General features: G+C 47.4%; 1 long non-coding RNA gene across 1 annotated transcript in view; it reads left to right on the top strand.

Annotated features, from left to right (window-relative positions):
• The window catches only part of LOC141080497 (uncharacterized), a 75,932-nt gene extending 55,018 nt beyond the window's left edge, over window positions 1–20,914 (top strand). Inside the window, exon 2 of the long non-coding RNA XR_012228950.1 lies at window positions 20,473–20,914. This is a non-coding gene — a long non-coding RNA (uncharacterized lncRNA). The remainder of the gene's footprint in view (window positions 1–20,472) is intronic.
• The last annotated feature ends 490 nt before the right edge of the window (window positions 20,915–21,404 follow it).

The following is a 21,404-nucleotide window of genomic DNA, read 5'->3' on the forward strand; positions in this document are numbered from 1 at the left end:
CCAATGAGCGTCTCGGAGAAAAGGATTTTACGGTGAGTTTATCACAAAAATCCCTGTTTCTCCTTCGCCTCATTGGGGGACACAGGTACTGTGGGAAGTCCTAAAGCAGTCCCTGGGTGGAAAGTTGACTCACCGATCCAAGCTACATGCACCTCCTGTCTAAAGGTGCGCCACTGCTGCTTGGAGAATCATTCTACCCAGGCTCGCATCCACTGAAGCCTGAGTATGGATACTGTAATGTTTGGCACATGTGTGCAGGCTGGACCAGGTTGCTGCCTTGCAGACCTGTTCTGCCGATGCCTGGTGCCGAAGAGCCCAAGAGGCACCCACTGCCTGAGTAGAGTGTGCTCTGATCCTTGCTGGAACTGGCGCACCTCTAATGTGGTAAGATTCTTGAATAGTCAACCGAATCCACCTGGCTATGGTTGATTTTGAAGCAGCGAGTCCCTTCCTGTGACCTTCAGGGAGCACAAACAGCACGTCTGACTTACGAAAGGGCGCCGTCCGTGACACGTACCTCCTGAGTGCTCTCACCAGGTCCAACGTATGAAGGGCCTTTTCCACTCGGTGTACCGGTGCTGGACAAAAAGAGGGCAAGACAATATCCTCATTGATGTGGAATGAGGACACGAACTTTGGCACAAAAGGAGGAGCTGGTCTGAGAACCACCTTATCTTTGTGGAAAGTCAGAAACGGGGCTAGACAAGATTGAGCTGCCAGCTCAGAGACCGGCCTAATTGATGTTATAGCTACAAGGAACACTACCTTCCAGGAGAGGTATGGCAAAGAGATATCCTGTAGCGGTTCAAATGGAGCTTCATATAGAACGCTTAGCACCAGGTTAAGGTCCCAGGCGTCCATAGTCGCCTTATAGGGAGGTACCAAGTGGGAGACTCCCTGGATGAAAGTCTTTACTTGCAAATTGGTAGAAATCCTGAGCTGAAAAAGTACGGATAAAGCCGATATCTGTCTCCTGAGAGAACTTGGGGCCAAGCCTGAATCTAAGCCAGACTGGAGAAAGGCTAGGATGTTAGGGATAGAGGATCTCAGAGAACAACCACAGTTTCGACACCATTAAAAGAAAACCTTCCAGTTGTGGTGGTAAACTCGTGCTGAGGTAGGCTTCCGGGCGCTAATCATTGTAGCAACCACTTTGCGTCCAAACCCTGCCTGAGTCAGAATCCAAGATTCAATGGCCAAGCCGTCAAACAAGGCCCCCGAGTTCGGGTGGCAGATCGGCCCCTGCGAAAGTAGATCTGGGTGCTCTGGCAGTCGCCATGGCATGTCGGCAAGCAGCTGCACTAGATCTGCGTACCACGCCCGACGGGGCCAGTCTGACCCCCTCTGCTTTCTGGTCCCACCCTCGACACACAGGACTTGGCAGAAAATGCACCTTTTTATAGGTTCTCATACTATTCTATAGCTGGCTCACAGAAAACAAAGCCTTACCAACACCAGGTCAGATTACCACTGCACTAGCAGGATGCAGTAGATCCCCATAATAAAAGCGGGGGCAGCACAGGTGCAAAATACTGATGAAAACAGCCACTCACACACCTACCAATTCATGGAGGGGGTCGCTGTGCAGTATTAAAGATGTACACAGATGAGGCTCTCATAGGACGCTAGTCACACAGACACATGAAATGCATAGTATATGATTTACAACCCATTAGTGACACCGACACTATTAGATCATAGCAGGGGCGGACACAGACTGTAGTGGGCCCCTGTTCAAGAAGTTTTTCGGGCCCCCCCCCCCCCTTCATAGGGCAAGTTATTTGTTGCTATCTAATACTGAGGCTATGCAGGGCTGGATATAATATCTGTATAGGCTATAATGTAACCCCCCCATAGAATATAATGCAGTCCCCCCCATATATTATAATGCAGCCCCTCCATAGAATATATGGCAACCTCCTCATAGGATATAATGCAGCCCCTTATATAGTATAATGTAGCCCCTCCATAGAATACAATGTAGCCCTCCTCATATAGTATAATGCAGTCCCCATAGAATATAATATAATACAGCCCCCCTATAGAATATAATGTTGCCTCAAATAGAATATAATACAGCCCACCTCCCCATAGAATATAATGTAGCCCCCCATATTATATAACAGCCTCCCCCTACAGAATAGAATATAAAATGTACCCCCCATGGTATATAACACAGCCGCATAGTTTATAGCCCAGCACCACATGGTATACAGCCCACCATGGTATATAGCCCACCATGGTATAATAAAACCCAGCATGGTATAATAATTATTATTTATTTATTTATATAGCACCATTGATTCCGTGGTGCTGTACATAAGAAGGGGTTACATACAAATTACAGATATCACTTACAGTAAACAAACTTACAATGACAGATTCATACAGAGGGGAGAGGACCCTGCCCTTTCGGGCTTACATGCTACAGGATGGTGGGGAAGGAGACAGTAGGTACGGGGATCGCAGCAGCTCCGGTGTTGGTTGAGGTGATATCTGCAGTAGTGGTGAGGAGTTAGTGTGGTCATTGCAGGCTGTAGGCTTTCTTGAAGAGGTGGGTTTTCAGGTTCTGTCTGAAGGATCCGAATGTGGTTGATAGTCGGACATGTTGGGGCAAAGAATTCCAGAGGATGGGGGCTATTGGGGAGAAGTCTTGGAGGCGGTTGGGTGAGGAGCGAATAAGTGTGGAGGAGAGAAGGAGGTCTTGGGAGGATCGGAGATTACGTGAGGGAAGGTATCGGGAGATTAGTTCAGAGACATATGGGGGAGACAGGTTATAGATGGCCTTGTAGGTCAGTATAGTAATTTGAACTGGATACGCTGAGGGAATGGGAGCCAGTGAAGAGATTTGCAGAGGGGAGAAGCGGAGGAGTAGCGAGGAGAGAGATGGATTAGAAGGGCAGCAGAGTTAAGGATGGACTGGAGAGGTGCGAGGGTGTTAGCAGGGAGACCACAGAAAAGGATGTTGCAGTAGTCGAGGCGGGAGATGATGATGGCGTATTACTTGTACATTATACACTATATAGTATTTACAGAGCTCTTGTGTATAATGTCACAGCTGATCCCTGTATTACTTGTACATTATACACTATATAGTATTTATAGGGCGCCTGTGTATAATGTCACTGCTGATCCCTGTATTACCTGTACATTATACACCATATAGTATTTACAGAGCTCCTGTGTATAAGGTCACTGGTGATACCTGTATTACCTGAACAGTGTACACGCTACACTTTAGTATATACAGAGCTACTGTGTATGTTACTGCTGATCACTGTATTACCTGTACACTATATGCAAAGCTCCTGTGCATAATTTCAACAGTGATCACTGTATTACCTGTACACTATGCACAGAGCTCCTGTGTATAACATCACAGTTGATACCTGTATTACTTGTACATTATACGATATATACAAAGCTCCTGTTCATAATGGTGAGCTCTGTATTACATTTACACTGACAATATATACAGAGCTCCAATGTATAATGTCACTGGTGATAACTGTATTACCTGTGCATTGTACACTATATAGGGAGCTCCTGTGCATAATGGTGATCTCTTTATTACCTTTACACAGACACTATATACAGAGCTCCAGTGTATAATGTCACAGATTATCTGTTGTATTATTTGGCTACTATGTGATGGTAATATGTGGTCTGGCCATGGTGTGACAGTACTTGTCCCTTGTATGTGGTATTATTCAGTCACTACGTGATGGTAATATGCTATCTGTTCATGCTATGGTAGCATTTGTTCCTTGTATGTACAGCCCAGCATGGTATATAGCGCCCCCAGAATCGTATAATACAGCCCAGCATGGTATATAGCCCCCCCCCAGAATGGTATAATACAGCCCAGCATGGTATATAGCCCCCCCACCGTAGTATAATACAGCCCAGCATGGTATATCGCCCCCCCCAGAATGGTATAATACAGCCCAGCATGGTGTATAGCCCCCTCACCATAGTATAATACAGACCAGCATGGTATATAGCCCCCCCTGCATGGTATAATACAGCCCAGCATGGTATATAGCCCCCCCAGCATGGTATATAGCCCCAGCCCAGCATGGTATATAGCCCCAGCCCAGCATGGTAGAATACAGCTCAGCATGGTAGAATACAGCCCAGCATGGTATACAGCCCCCCCCAGCATGGTATGATACCGCCCAGCATGGTATGTAGCCCCCCCACCATAGTATAATACAGCCCAGCATGGTATATAGCCCCCCAGCATGGTATAATACAGCCCAGCATGGTATATAGCCCCCCAGCATGGTATAGTACAGCCCAGCATGGTATATAACCCCCCCAGCATGGTATGATACAGCCCAGCATGGTATATAACCCCCCCAGCATGGTATAATACAGCCCAGCATGGTGTATAGCCCCCCCCAGCATGGTATAATACAGCCCAGCATGGTGTATAGCCCCCCCAGCATGGTATAATACAGCCCAGCATGGTATATACCCCCCCCAGCATGGTATAATACAGCACAGCATGGTATAATGCAGCACAGCATGGTATATAGCCCCCCCAGCTCGTATAATACAGACCAGCATGGTATAATACAGCCCAGCATGGTATATAGCCCCCTCCAGCATGGTATAATACAGCCCAGCATGGTATATAACCCCCCCAGCATGGTATAATACAGCCCAGCATGGTATATAACCCCCCCATCATGGTATAATACAGCCCAGCATGGTATATAGTCCCCCCAGCATGGTATAGTACAGCCCAGCATGGTATATAGCCCCCCAACATGGTATAATACAGCCCAGCATGGTATATAGCCCCCCAGCATGGTATATAGCCCCCCCAGCATGGTATAGTACAGCCCAGCATGGTATATAGCCCCCCCCAGCATGGTATAGTACAGCCCAGCATGGTATATAGCCCCCCCAGCATGGTATAATACAGTCCAGCATGGTATATAGCCCCCCAACATGGTATAATACAGCCCAGCATGGTATATAGCCCCCCCAGCATGGTATAATACAGCCCAGCATGGTATATAGCCCCCCCAGCATGGTATAATACAGCACAGCATGGTATATAGCCCCCCCAGCACGTATAATACAGCCCAGCATGGTATATAGCCCCCCCCAGCAAGGTATAATACAGCCCAGCATGGTATATAGCCCCCCAGCATGGTATAATACAGCCCAGTATGGTATAATACAGCCCATCATGGTATAATACAGCCCAGCATGGTATAATACAGCCCAGCATGGTATATAGTCCCCCCAGCATGGTATAATACAGCCCAGCATGGTATATAGCCCCCCCAGCATGGTATAATACAGCCCAGCATGGTATATATATAGCCCCCCCAACATGGTATAATACAGCCCAACATGGTATATAGCCCCCCAGCATGGTATAATACAGCCCAGCATGGTATATAGCCCCCCCCCAGCATGGTATAATACAGCCCAGCATGGCCCCACAGTCCAGTACTCTCACTGATTTTGAAAAAAAAAAACAAAAAAAACAAAACACTCCTCACTTTCTCCTCGTGCCTGCGTTGCTCCCGACTCATGTCTCCTCTCCTGCACTGCCTGCACTGGTACACAGTGAGAGCACGATGACATCATTGCACACCCGCTGTGTCAGAGGCAGAGCGGGGAATGATGGGAGAGGGAGCGTAAGCTGATGCTCTCTCCTCCATCATTGCCTCCTTCAATGGGGGGAGGTGGAGTCGGCGCTGGGGGCAGGCGGGCCCCCCTGCCTCACAGGGGCCCCATAGCGGCTGCGTGATGTGCCGATGGCTGGGGGCCCCTGGGGGAGTGGGGGCCCAAGGCAGCTGCCTGCCCCTAACGCCGGCCCTGCTCAGGAGGAGTCAGACCCGCTCCCACCGCCTCCCACAGCGCTGCTCTCCTCCTTGCGCTACACATGGCTAATTTGAATTTTGAAAAAAAAATTGCCATGCGGTGCTGGAGGGGCCCCCTCTCCACCGGGGCCCCGTTCAATGAACGGGCTGCACGGGCGGTACGTCCCCCCTGGATCATAGCATGATGGGAGGAGTAGTCTCATCAGCCGACGCCTGCAGCAAGCTTTTTACCATGGGTCACGCTGACATCTGACAGCATGACACCGCAAGCTCTTTGATCGACTGTTTTGACAGTGGTAGTGTTACTGCCGATCAGAACTGCCACGCTGGTATTTCTCGTGCTGTCACACAGATGACGGCATGGAAAACAACATAGAAAGCCAGTAAAAACAGAAGCAAAAACTCAGCAAATCTGTGGCAAATCCACAAACATTTTTATACCTTCTTTTTTGCTGCGGATGTCACTAACTCAATTGAAGTCAATGGATGAAAAACGCAGAAAATCTGCACAAAGAATTGACATGCAGCAGAAAAAAAACCCACACTGAAAATACTCAAAGAAAATTACTTGGAATTGGCAGGCATAAGGAATCCCTAGCAATTTTGGCCTATTTCAGCTCAGTAAAACACACCGTGTGAACACAGCCTAAGGCCGGGGTCACACTGGCGAGGAATATGGACGAGTGCGAGGCGCTAAAAGCACGCATTAGACGCGGACCAATGATTCTCTATGGGGTACCTCGCACCAGCCGTATATTTCTCATCCGTATTCTACGGTCCGTGCCAATCGCAGCATGCTGCGATTGTCAGCGTACTACGGCCGTAGTACGCCAATGCAAGTCTATGGGTGCGCAAAAAATACGGATTACACACGGACCACACGTGTGACCTGCGAGAAATACGCAGGTCTTTTGGCTGGTGATAGGAAATGGGCCAATCCATCATCAGGAAGCCTAGACATGCAAATGAGCTCAAAAAGCGCTCCAGACATCCAGGAAGTACGCCTCCACGGAGTACAGCAGCATCATGGCGTCCACTTACATTAATGTGGAAATGTTAATAGTCCTGGTGCAGGAGCGTCCCGAACTATGGGACCAACGTGATGCCCATTATGCCAACCGGGCAAGAAAGGAGGCGTCATGGAGGCGTATATGTAGGCAGATGTTCCATGACTTTGGTGATCGGCCACGTGAGGAGCAGCAGAAAATTCGTAAGTACAAGCCAAAAAATGAGTAAAAGTACCGCACAACAAAAAATGAATATAGAATCAGCACCCCCCTTCCTGTGCTTGTAGTTTTTTCCTCATGAGGCCGTTAGATTTGGATGTGACACGTGGTTTCACACAGCCATAATTTCGGTTTAGGCCACAAGCTCCTCGTCCTCCTAGACAAACAAATTATTAAGTGTAGCTACTTGATACATCAACTAAAGAGACCCTGTGTATCTGCCCAATTATAGATATGCCCCCATGGGTAGAAAGCACACCCCAGAAGGCCCCTTGCCTAGACTACTGGTAGCAAATGTGACCTATCAAATATGTGAATTTGACATTATTTCCTGTCATATTGCAGTGGATGATGTGATGAGACGCTGGTGAAGCATCCGGGACCAATACCGCCGGGAACGCCAGCAGCGGTCCAGGAGTGGGGATGCTGGCTACGTGAAACACAAATATATATATTACGACCGCCTCTCCTTCCTCATCCCAATTCTGGATCTGAGACCGTAAGTAGATACCTCACACCACATTACACAGATACATTACAGGGCCAAAAATAGGTATTTTTGGCTCTGTTCTATTTCTTCACAGAACTCAGTCCAACCTTACGAACAGAGGCACTGGCTCGACCCCATCATTGATCCTGGGTCTGCAGGGGAAGAGGTGGCTGGCCCATCTTCTCCCCCTACTAGGAGCAGGGGTGAGGAATCAAGTCAGGATGTTCCATTGTCTGCGCCCCAAAGCCCACCACCAGGACCATCTGGTGCTGCTGCTGCATCAGCAACAGCAGAGGATCAGGGCAATATCAGCAGCAGCCCAACTGGCCACATACGGGGCTCCCCTCAGCCTGCTGCCACATCCCGGCGAGGAAGAAGCCGAAGACGGCAAATACCTGCCCCTGATACCCGCACTAATGTGGACACTGGGGTCCTCAATTATTTAGCCAGAGTAAACACTGATGATGGGGAGGAGGCATTCTCTCTCAGCCTGGCCAATTATCTCCGTGCCCTTTCCCGTGAGGTCAGGCTCCGTATTAGAGGATGCTTTCAGATCCTGCTTGATGCCTGCACATACCCCAATACGCCCTACAAATTATTTGAATATATTGAGAGGTGGCAGCTTTCACTAAGAAATCTCATGCGCCTTAGGCACCCCCCACAAATGCATGCTCAAGCAGGATCTGAGGATCCTCAAATACGTGGGCCTACACCTCACCCCCTTTCTCCCACTACCCAACCTTCAATTCAGCAGCCACAAATGTCAGTTTCTAGCCAACCCCACCAATATGGCCACTTGTTCCCACCCAGTGTTGGAGGCTGGTCCCAACCTGGTTGGGGACGATATGGCTATATTGGTGGGTATGAACCACGTGCCTACCACAGCCAACAAGATGCCCCTCCCCATTATTACTCTGGCCAGTACCCCCAACATTCCCAGGAGGCAGGACAATTCCCACATCATGGGCATCAGTATGGCCCCACACAAGGCTATGTTGGGCACAGTATACAGCAGCAACCACAGGCTGCTCTTCCACGTTCTCCTTCCCCTATGTATGAGAATTTATAAGTATGTGGCCACAATCAGTCTGATGGCCAGACATGTCCAGTGCGGTTTCACTGGTGCTCCAAATACAAATCCAAAGGAAAAAACAGATGGTCTCCATCACCAAACGTTGTTAAAAAAATTGAACATTCACATTTTTCCACAATGTTTTCCAAACATATTAATAATCCATCATGACAGGCAAGGCTACCTCACGCGTTTCAGACAGATATTACATGTCTGTCCAAAAGAGAATATTTAACCGCGCTATACTGTAAAGTCAAAGGATGAAAATACACTACTCACTTGCTAATGCCTAGGAAAGGCGTGTTGGCCTTAGTGAAGTAGTCACCTTTTTTGCAAGCAATCTATAGTAACAAATCAAGGCGACCAGCCTTCATAATATCACGCTCTCTCTATGTCTTAACAAGTGAGTATTGCTTTTTCATCCTTTCACTTGACCAGTATAGCATGGATAAATATTCTCTGTTCTACAGACATGTAATATCTGTCTGAAAGGCGTCAGGTAGCCTTGCCTGTCATGGTGGAATATTAATATGATTGGAAAACATTCTGAAGAAATGTGAGTGTTATCTTTTATCAATAATTTTGGTTCTGGAGAGCACCTCTTTTTTTTCCTTTGTATTGAAATATTCTCATGCAGCAATGTTGTTATTGCCTAATGTTTTTTTGTGTTATGTTATATAATGTTACTTTTCAAAAATGTTTTATAATGCAAAAAGGGCAATTTGGCCCATTGCCAAACTTTTCATATGGCAATATTATGTTTGCCTTTAAGAAAAAAAAAGCAAAAAGGCAAAACTAAAAATTTGTCTACTACAGTTAACGTCTCTGTGTGATTTCTCAAAAACCCTGTCAACATACTAACATACGCTAACCAATGCAATGAAACAGTCATAGAATCAGAAGGGGTTGAGTTATATATATTTAGACACACTTAAAGAAACAAATTATAACAGACACAGTATGCTCTTGCCCAGGGCTGCCACTAGGAATTTCGGGGCCCCATACTGGCAATTTTTCGGGGCCCCCTTGAGACTCCGCCCAGGCTCCACCCCAGCCCCGCCTCCACCCCTCGAACTCTCCACAGTCCCACTGCCCTCTCTTGGAAAAACTCTTCTTCTCACCAATCACACATTAACAGTTCCAATCACCAGATCCCACATATAGCCAGCAGCTTTAGTTTTGGCCAAAAGATTTTTTAAGTCGCCACCATAACACGGTAGACACTTTTGGACGAGATCTACTCTACTGTAACCTATTAAATATTTGTTAAAACATACAATACAATTTAGGTATATTTTTATTTATTTTTACATTTTTAAAATGACCAATAATATCACATACAAGGCACAAATACCATCGCACCATGACCAGACCACATATTACCACCACGGTGATCGAATAATATCACATACAAGGAACAAATACCACCGCACCATGACCAGACCACATATTACCACCACAAATTGACCAAATAGCACATACAAGGGACAAATACCGCAACACCATGTCCAGATCACATATTACCACCACAGTGACCGAATAATACCACATGCAAGGAACAAATACCGCTACACCATGTCCAGACCACATATTACCACCACAAAGTGACCAAATAATAGCGCATACAAGGGACAAATACCGCAACACCATGTCCAAACCACATATTACCACCACATAATGAATGTGTCATGGTCCAGTCCGGAGTTTATCTTCTGCTGTCTTCACTCCGGACTGGTCATGCGGGGGTTAATCTCCTCAGCCTCGTTCTGGAGCTAGCTGGGCTATTTCAATCCCTCACAGCCTGCTGACCAGTGTTAGTGATAGCTCAAGCTTGCAGTTTAGAGCCGCTGACCCTGGTACCCTGGTGATCCTCCTGCCTTTGACTGATATTCACGTGTATGACCCAGACTGATTTCTGACCCCGTCTCTTGGTATTCGTCTCTGCTGTTACGTTCCCTCTCTGGCATTTGACTCCCTGGCTTGTACCCCGACCACGTATTTCGTCTCACGTTTTGGACCCCGTGCTCATGTTCTGGCTTTCTGACTCTCGGCTTTGGTATTTTGACTACGTGTATTGCTGCTCCTTCTGGTACGTCTGTTCCTGTTAGTTTCTGACTCGGTTCGTCTGACTATTCTCTCTCGTTACCTGTGGCACCTGTGCTGTTGCTCAGGGTTGCTGCTCTTAGTGTATAACCTCTCTTCCCTCACCAGCTCCCCCTGGTGGAGGTTTCACTACAGAATGAATACTACAATACTGATCAGTAATAAAAAAAACACAATTCTATCACCATAAGTGTCATTATACAGAGGATATCTCTACTCAGTATGCAGGGTGTGCGCACAGGTAATACAGTGATCAGTGACATTATACACAGGAGCTCTGTATATAATGTACAGGTAATACAGTGATCACTGGTTTCATTATACACAGGAGCTCTGTATATAGTGCCAGTGTACAGGCAATACAGTGATCACTGGTGACATTATGCACAGGACCTCTGTATATAGTATACAGTGTATAGTGTCAGTGTATAGGTAACACACTTACTCACCAATGACGTCTCTAGGTGAAGTCCTTCATCGTTGCTTTTCATCTTTCATCCAGAACAGACCGCCATCACGTCTTCCAGCCAGGGCTTATCTCTGCAGGAAATAACACAGTTATCTAGAGCACCTCTTGCAGAACAAATTACTTATTTTTTCCCAACGTCTACATTACACCACAAAGAAAAAAAGGTGACATAGTGGTCCTGTTACTGTGCAGAGGGACGTCTCCCCATTTAAAACAGTATACGCAAAAACTAAAATAAATACATCACTGCAGTAAAAATATCCCTTAATTAGCCCCTATGGTAATATCCCCCATCCTAGCCCCCGTGCGTCTCATTCCTGGCTTCAGCCGTATGTTCTCCCATCCCACCCTCATGAGTATCCATTCTTCCCCATATGATCTCCCCATCCTGCCTCATCTGTCTCCATTGTATCTGACTAAAAGGATAGGAAAACAGCTAAGCTGCAGGTGGAGACATTCAACATGCTGGTACTGTTCAGCATAATCTGTGCTGCCTAAATGGAGAGGACTACGGCTGGACTGCAGGTGGAGACAGTCAACATGCTGGTTCTGGTCAGCACAGTCTATGCTGACTAAAAGGATAGGACTACTGGCTGAGCTGCAGGTGGAGGCAGTCAACATGCTGATACTGGTCAGCACAGTCTATGCTGACTAAAAGGATAGGACTACAGGCTGAGCTACAGGTGGAGACAGTCAACATGCTGGCTCACCCCACCAGCCCCCTGGGTAACTCCATTATCAGCTGGGCCTCCTAGCTCCCCCCATCATCAACCGGACCATTATGTCCCCCACGAACAGCCGAGCCCCTGGCTACCCCACGAACAGCCGGGCCCCTGGCTCCCCCACAAGACCCCCACGAACAGCTGGGCCCCTGGGTCCCCACAGGACCCCCACCAACAGCCAGGCCCCTGGGTCCCCCATGAACAGCTGGGCCCCTGGGTCCCCACAGGACCCCCACCAACAGCCAGGCCCCTGGGTCCCCCACCAACAGCCGGACCCCTGGATTCCCCACCAACAGCCAGGCCCCTGGGTCCCCCACCAACAGCCGGGCCCCTGGGTCCCCACAGGACCCCCATGAACAGCCGGGCTCCTGGGTCCCCACAGGACCCCCCACGAACAGGCGGGCCCATGGGTCCCCAACAAACAGCCAGGCCCCTGGCTCCCCACAGGACCCCCACAAACAGCCGGGCCCCTGGGTCCCCCACCAACAGCCAGGCCCCTGGGTCCCCCACCAACAGCCAGGCCCCTGGGTCCCCCACCAACAGCCGGGCCCCTGGGTCCCCCACCAACAGCCGGGCCCCTGGGTCCCCCACCAACAGCCGGGCCCCTGGGTCCCCCACCAACAGCCGGGCCCCTCGGTCCCACACCAACAGCCGGGCCCCTGGGTCCCACACCAACAGCCGGGCCCCTGGGTCCCCCACCAACAGCCGGGCCCCTGGGTCCCCCACCAACAGCCGGGCCCCTGGGTCCCCCACCAACAGCTGGGCCCCTGTGTCCCCACAGGAACCCCATGAACAGCCAGGCCCTGGGTCCCCCACAGGACCCCCCATGAACATGCCAGCTGGGCCCCTGGCTCCCCACAGGACCCTCCCATCCCCACAGCCAGGCCCCTGGCTCCCCGACCCCCATGATCAGACCAGATGACAACCGGGCCCCCAGATTTCCCATGATCAGCCGCCAGGCCCCCCGACAGACAGAGACATAAAAAGAATACTCACCTTACCTGCTCGCTCACCGGGCGCAGCGTCAGACCGACTCCACGTGCACACCGCTCTCCTTCTTGCTCAGGAATGAGGAAGTGAAGAGCAGCGTGTGATGTCACGTGAGCCCGGGGGCGGTGCTGGACCATGGTGCACTGGGGGGGGAGGGAGAGAGAAGGAGGAGCCAGGCGCTATGCCGATGTCCTTCCCTGACGGTGAAGAAGAAGCCAGGGCAGGCTGAGGGGGGTCTGGGCGGGCCCGGGACGCTTAACAAATTGTAGGGGGGGCCCGGCCGGCTGGGACCTGAGCGGCGAGCGCAGACCGGGTTGCCAGCGGCGCGCCCAGCGTGCTCAGGCGCCGCCGGGCCCGGGCGGGCCCCCCTAATGACGGGGCCCCATACAGCTGTAATGCCTGTCATGCCCTGATGGCGGCCCTGCTCTTGCCAAGAAGTTGCCCCCTCAGGTGAGATAAAGTAATTAGTGAAAATATCACGCTCGTTGAGGCCAGAGAGCGGTCTACGTTGAGGGTTCATAGGTGGTCTCACCCTGCGCACATTGTCCGGCCTACGCACAACACCAGCAGAGGAGGAACAAGCATGTATCCTGGTGAAGTTATGAAGAACCACACAGACTTTCACAACGTCATTAACATTTTGTTTACTCAACTGAATGGCAGACTGGAGTACCCGCCATTTGGCACAAAGAATGCCAAAGGAACACTCCACCAGTCGCCTAGCACGAGATAGGCGCAAGTTAAAAATTCTGCGCCTGTGGTCAAGGTTGCGCCGGGGATATGGCCTCATGACATTGCGCGATAACTGAAACGCCTCACCTGCCACAAGGACATAAGGGACTGATTCTTCAGTGGAGCCTGGTAGCTGGCGTGGTGGTGGTAGATCCAACTGGTTGGTGTGTAGCCGCCGAGCCATTATGGAAGTATTGAAGACTCTAGAGTCTCCCGTCCTTCCATAGGCCCCAATGTCAACAATTATAAACTTGTATTGAGGTTCTACCAGAGCCAACAATACAACAGAAAAGTATTGTTTATAATTGAAGAATTGGGAGCCAGAGTTCGGCGGCTTACGCACCCGGATATGTTTGCCATCCAGGGCTCCAATACAATTAGGAAACTGGCATTCCTCCTCAAAGTCCCTTGATATCCTCAACCAGTCTTCCATCCTGGGCTCGGGCATGACGACTTGATGGAGTCTTGTCCAGATTTCACTACATGTTGACCTCACTATGCCAGAAATGGTAGATCTTCCAATGAGAAACTCATGGTGGAGGGCGGCATAAGACAGGCCAGTGGACAGGAAGCTGAAGAACAACAGAAATGGATAATTTTAGAATGCAGAAAGTCCAAAAACATCAGTAACATGCCGACCAAACTTGGTAGGAATTGAGATAGAACAACACACACATATTTGGTTGCACAATGAGTAAGTGATATGCAGTACATATTAGACCTAACATTCTGGTGTGTAAGTTGAACCATATTTGGAGTAAGATGAGGGCATTAAACTTAGTCCAAGAAGGCAAAAAAAACATACTTTAGCCCACACATTATGAACATAGAGAATGTGGTTGTGTAGTACATACCGTATTGTGAGTAGAAGTCGCTCCTCTGCAGATATAGCTTTGCGCATCCTTGTGTCCTGAAAGGTTATCCCAGGGCGCACTGTCTCCAAGAGTCGATCAAATGTGGAAATTCTCATGCGACAGTATTGGTAAAATTTCACTGGATGCTCCCGCAGAGAAGAATAGAGGCGGTGAAAATGATCTCTTGTGAGTCGTTGCCTCAAAAGTGGATGGACCCACATGCGTCTCCTCCTCCACGGATCCACTATCACTGGGTATGGTTGCCCAAAGCGCCGTGACAAAAGCCAGTTGAAGAGAACCTGCTCAGTTGTATTGAAACTCAGACCCTCTGCCATGTTGCACAAAGAACACCAACACACCTCGTGAAAGCAAGGTCACAAATGGACAGAATGGAGGCAGCCACCTGTTCCTGAGTGTATAAATAGGGTGCAGGCTAATGATTTAAATTGTTAGCAGGCCTCAAAACCATTAAATGTCCATTTTGCAAGGCTGCGAGAAAATCTCAGCGTACGGATTGCATACGGATGCCATACGGATGCTTACATGCGCAAAATACGCGACCGCACCTTGCTTACAGATGACCTACGGAGCACTATTTAGGGGTCATTCATCCGTATTACACCTGTAATCTACGGATCGTATTTTGCGTCGTTTAGTGTGACCCCAGCCTAAAGCCTAAATACTTTTTTGCAAAATCTAAGATTCAACACCTATTTTCAGCATGACGATCCCCCATCTGTTCCTTGGCCTTCAACCCTATAAGTCTTTATGCTGCAGAGCACAAGCATCTCTGCCATCAGGTCCATTTTCAGCACTCTCCGACATCACTGATTGTCACCCAATATTTCCCATCGGGTTTTCTGTTTTAGTCTAAATTCTATAAATCATTTTTTTTTATTCATGGCTCATATCAAGTTATGTGCTTTAATTTGTTTATGTAATTTATTAATACATTACAGGTTTAACCCCATCATGACCAAGCCTATTTTGATCTTAATGACCAGGCCATTTTTTGAAATTCTGACCAGTGTCCCTTTATGAGGTAATAACTCTAGAACGCTTCAACGGATCGTAACAATTCTGAGATTCTTTTTTCGTGACATATTGGGCTTCATGTTAGTGGTAAATTTAGGTCGATAATTTTTGCGTTTATTTGTGAAAAAAACAGAAATTTGGCGAAAATTTGGAAAATTTCGCAATTTTCACATTTTGAATTTTTATTCTGTTAAACCAGAGAGTTATGTGACACAAAATAGTTAATAAATAACATTTCCCATATGTCTACTTTACATCAGCACAATTTTGGAAACAAAATTTTTTTTTTGTTAGGAAGTTATAAGGGCTAAAAGTTGACCAGCGATTTCTCATTTTTACAACAAAATTTACAAAACCATTTTTCTTTAGGGACCACCTCGCATTTGAAGTCACTTTGAGGGGTCTATATGGCAGAAAATACCCAAAAGTGACAATGTTCAAGAAGATTATTAACCCTTCAGGTGCTTCACAGGAACTAAAGCAACGTGGAAGGAAAAAATGGACATTTTAATTTTTCCAACAAAAAAAAAATCTTTTTAGCATCAATTTTTTCATTTTCACATGGGTAACAGGATAAAATGCATTCTAAAATTTGTTGGGCAATTTCTCCTGAGTACGCCGATACCTCATATGTGGTCATAAACCATTGTTTGGGCGCACATCAGGGCGTGGAAGGGAAGGACTACCATTTGACTTTTTGAATGGAAAATTAGCTCCAATCGTTAGCGGTTGCCATGTCGCATTTGGAGACCCCATTTTGGAAACTAGACCCCCCAAGGAACTTATCTAGATGCATAGTGAGCACTTTGAACCCTCAGGTGCTTCACAAATTGATCCGTAAAAAAAAAAAAAAGTACTTTTTTTTCCCCACAAAAATTTTCTTTTTGCCTCAATTTTTTCATTTTCACATGGGTAACAGGATAAAATGGATCCTAAAATTTGTTGGGCAATTTCTCCTGAGTACACCGATACCTCATATGTGGTCATAAAACACTGTTTGCGCACACGGCAGGGCCCAGAAGGGAAGGAGCGCCATTTGACTTTTGAATGGAAAATTAGCTCCAATCGTTAGCGGACACCATGTCGTGTTTGGACTGCCCCTGTGTGCCTAAACATTGGAGTACCCCCACAAATGAACCCATTTTGGAAACTAGACCCCCCCAAGGAGCTTATCTAGATGTGTGGTGAGCACTTTGAACCCCCAAGGGCTTCACAGAAGTTTATAACGCAGAGCCATAAAAATAAAAAATCATTTTTTTCCTCAAAAAATCATTCTTAGCCCACAATTTTTTATTTTCACAAGGGTAACAGGAAAAATTGGACCCTAAAAATTGTCCAGTTTGTCCTGAGTACCCTGGTACCCCATACGGGGGGGGGGGGGAAATCACTGTTTGGGCACATGTCGGGGCTCGGAAGGGAAGTAGTGATGTTTTGAAATGTCGACTTGATGGAATGGTCTGCGGGCGTCATGTTACGTTTGCAGAGCCGCTGATGTGCCTCATTTTTTTATTTTACCAAGGGTAGCAAGAGGAATTGGACCCCAAAAGTTGTTGTGCAATTTGTCCTGGGCATGCTGATACCCCATATGTGGGGGGTAAACCTCTGTTTGGGCGCACAGTAGAGCTCGGAAGGGAAAGAGCACCGTTTGACTTTTTCAATGCAGAATTGGCTGGAATTGAGATCGGACACCATGTTACGTTTGCAGAACCCCTGATGTGCCTAAACAGTGGAAACCCCCCACAAGTGACACCATTTTGGAAACTAGACCCCCTAAGGAACTAATCTAGATGTGTGTTGCGCACTTTGAACCCCAAAGTGCTTCACAGAAGTTTATAACACAGAGCCGTGAAAGTAAAAAATCTTTTTTTTTCACAAAAAAGCTTTTTTTGCCCCCAATTTTTTATTTTACCAAGGGTAGCAAAAGGAATTGGACCCCAAAAGTTGTTTTGCAATTTGTCCTGAGTAGGTTGATACCCCATAAGTGGGAGTAAACCTCTTTTTGGGTGCACGGTAGAGCTCGGAAGGGAAAGAGCGCAGTTTGACTTTTTCAACGCAGAATTAGAACTAGACCCCCAAAGAACTTATCTAGATGTGTAGTGAGCACTTTGAACCCCCAAGTGCTTCACAGAAGTTTATAATGCAGAGCCGTGAAAATAAAAAAATCATCTTTTTTCCACGAATATCATTTTTTTAGCCCCCAATTTTTTTATTTTCCCAAGGGTAACAGGAGAAATTAGACCCCCAAAATTGTTGTGCAATTTTTCCCCGAGTACGCTGATACCCCATATGTTGGGGCAAATCACTGTTTGGATACATGTCGGGGCTCGGAAGGGAGGGAGCACTGTTTGACTTTTTGGACGCAAAATTGGCTGGAATCAATGGTGGCGCCATGTCGCGTTTGGACGCCCCCTGGTGTGCCTAAATAGTGGAAACACTCTTAATTCTAACTCAACCTTAACCCCAACACTCCCCTAACCCTAATCCCAACACACCCCTAACCCCAAGCCTAACCCTAATCCCAACCCCAACACACCCCTAACCCTAATCTTAACCCTAATACCAACCCTAACCCTAAAAGGAAAAATAAAAATAAATATAATTTCTTTATTTTATTATGTGTCCCTACCTATGGGGGTGATAAAAGGGGGCTTAATTTACTTTTTTTGTATTTTGATCACTGCAATAGTTTATCACAGTGATCAAAATGTACCTGTAAAATGAATGAATGAATCCACTGGCTGGCAGATTCACGGGCGCACTGCACATGCGCCCGCCAATGTTGTAAGATGGCGGCGCCCATGGAAAGAAGACGATGGGACACCGGGAGGTACCGGGATTCAGAAGGTACCCGGGGGGGGCTATGGGGGGGAATCGGAATGCAGGGGGAAGTGGGGGGAAGAGGAGGGGGAGCAGATTATGAAGGCGGCTGCCGATCACCGCCGTCAGTCGGTGGTGGGGGGGGTGGATCACAGTCTTCAGCCATGTACAATGCTACTGCAGCATCGGCCATGGCTGGATTGTAATATTTCACCAAATATCATTGGTGAAATATTACTATCGCTCTGATTGGCTGTTTCACTTTCAACAGTCAATCAGAGCGATCGTAGCCACGTGGGGGCTAAGGCTGGTTTCACATTTGCGTTTTTTAGCGCTGGAAAAAAACGCTAACCTGCGCATGCGTTTTTTCCCCTATGTTTAACATGGGTGCGCATACCTGCGCGCTTGTAAGCGCATGTATGCGATTTTCATGCGCTGCGTTTTTTTGGGGTGTGCGATTGGATTTTCCAGACGCATCATGTTGCATTTTTTGGCCCTGCAAAAAAGCGCATGCGCACATATGCGCACGTTTTGCGCTAAAAATGGCCATTATAGCCTATGGATGCGCATATGTGCGCACTGGCATGCTCATGTAAGCGTTTTTTTGCATATGCGTTTTTTTTTTTTAACCATGGAATTTAGGGGTTTGAGTTAGAGTTAGGGTTAGTTAAGGGGGTTTAGGGTTAGGGTTAGGGTCAGGGTCAGGGTTAGGGTTGGGTTTTGGGTCAGGGTTAGGGTTTAGTATGGTTTGGTTAAGGGTTAGGGTCAGGGTTAGGGTCAGGATTAGGGTTAAGTATGGTTTTGTTAAGGGTTAGGGTCAGGGTTAGGGTTAGGGTTAGGGTCAGGGTTAGGGTTAGGGTTAGGGTTAGGGTCAGGGTTAGGGTTAAGTATGGTTTTGTTAAGGATTAGGGTCAGGGTTAGGGTCAGGATTAGGGTTAAGTATGGTTTTGTTAAGGGTTAGGGTCAGGGTTAGGGTTAGGGTCAGGGTTAGGGTTAGGGTCAGGGTTAGGGTTAGGGTCAGGGTTAGGGTTAAGTATGGTTTTGTTAAGGATTAGGGTCAGGGTTAGGGTCAGGATTAGGGTTAAGTATGGTTTTGTTAAGGGTTAGGGTCAGGGTTAGGGTTAGGGTCAGGGTTAGGGTCAGGGTTAGGGTTAGGGTTAGGGTCAGGGTTAAGTATGGTTTTGTTAAGGGTTAGGGTCAGGGTTAGGGTTAGGGTTAGGGTCAGGGTTAGGGTCAGGGTTAGGGTCAGGGTCAGGGTCAGGGTTAGGGTTAGGGTTAGTTAGGGTTTAGGGTTTGGGTTAGGGTTAAGTATGATTTGGTTAAGGGTTAGGGTCAGGGTTAGGGTTAGGGTTAGGGTCAGGGTTAGGGTTAGGGTCAGGGTTAGGGTTAGTAAAGTCATGGTTTGGGTAGTGTGAGGGGCCACCTAAAAATGTTGGAAAAAACCGCAAACGCGGTAAAAACGCGCTAAAAACGCATACAAACGCATAAAAACGCTGCGTTTTTTTCATGCATGCTCATAAAAATGCTTGAAAAAAACGCAGCAGTTGTATGCTTATGTATGCGTTTTTTCAATGCGTTTTTTTGCGGGAAAAACGCGCTGCAAAAAAAAGCAAGTGTGAAACTAGCCTAAGCCACCCCCCCGTGGTGAAGTACAAAGGGTCCTGTCAATGCGGGTCGAGTGACCTTTCAGTGACCCCGGTCACCCAACCCGCAGGAGGGCAACTAATTCATGACGCCAGATAGGCGTCATGAAAAGCTGTGCCAATCTGACCAGTGACGCCTATGTGGCGTCATTGGTCGGGAAGGGGTTAATATACAACTCATCTAGGTACCAGTTACGTAGTGAGGTCATGACATAGAACCGGATTGCTTGGTTGGAGCCCTGCTTTAAAATAGTGGGGGTTAGTCCTTGATACGTGCCATGTAATCCTGTATGGCAATAGAGAAACATTGACATTAATCTTTATGATCAACACATATTTCCATAGAAATTCTCAGTGTACTTGTATTACAGATTATTATACGTTATACAGTTAGATTGTGAAAATATTCCTTATATCCTAATATAAAAGGGACAAAATGTGTTTTAAGACTTTTCCTCTTCCCTTTACGATAGCCTAGTGCTTTCTAGTGACTTGCACCCACCTTGCTCTCTAATAATTTCCCGCACTCCATGGACGAAGCCCCGATACCGAGGTGCAGAAGACGCCTGGTCATGGATGAACTTCACCTGACATAGAAAGAACTGGTTAAATACTTGTGACAGCAGTGAACATTCAATATTCATCCTAGCGCTCCAAGAAACCAAATATGAATATCAGCTGTATGTTTTTTAGGAACAACCAATAAACTGCACAATTTTACCAATCACTCGGGAAGCGTATCTATAAAATTTAGGGTATGTGCACACGTTGCAGATTTGCCTGCGAAATATTCTGCACAGAATCTGCATCTCCTGGCAGAAAACGCAGGTAAAAATCCGAGTGGATTTGATGCGTTCTTTTCATGCGGATTTGTATGCGTTTTTGAAAGCTAAATAAAGATGTGTTATTGTCTAACCTCTTATTTTACATACTCTGTACATGCAGCCGTACACTCCGGTCCAGAGTGCCGGCGGCAGTGAGGGTATTGAGGTGTGAGACTCGCACGAGTTTCTTGCAAGTGTGACCCCATCCTAACGCAATATCTGCAGTATTTCTCGCACCCATATCCGCAGCAAATCCGCAGATCTTTTTACATCTGCGGTTTTGCTGTGCCTGACTCAATGGAAGTCAATGAGTGCAGAAACGCTGCAGATCCGCAAAAAGAATTGACATGCTGCGAAAGAAAACCCGCTGCAAATCTGTGCGGATTTTTCATGTGCAAAACAAATCTCCATTTCCCATAGATTAACATTGGCTGTGCACTACACTGCAGATTTGATGCGACTCCGTGCGGCCAAAACTGCTGCGGATCTGCATCTAAATCTGCAACGTGTGCACACAGCCTTAGGGTTTAGCCAGTCAAGACCGGTCCTACTGTACACAATCATGGCAAGTAATCTACAAT

The sequence above is a fragment of the Dendrobates tinctorius genome, unplaced genomic scaffold, assembly GCF_039654945.1.
Source record: "Dendrobates tinctorius isolate UK_male_01 unplaced genomic scaffold, ASM3965494v1 ptg000016l, whole genome shotgun sequence".
Classification (NCBI taxonomy): domain Eukaryota; kingdom Metazoa; phylum Chordata; class Amphibia; order Anura; family Dendrobatidae; genus Dendrobates; species Dendrobates tinctorius.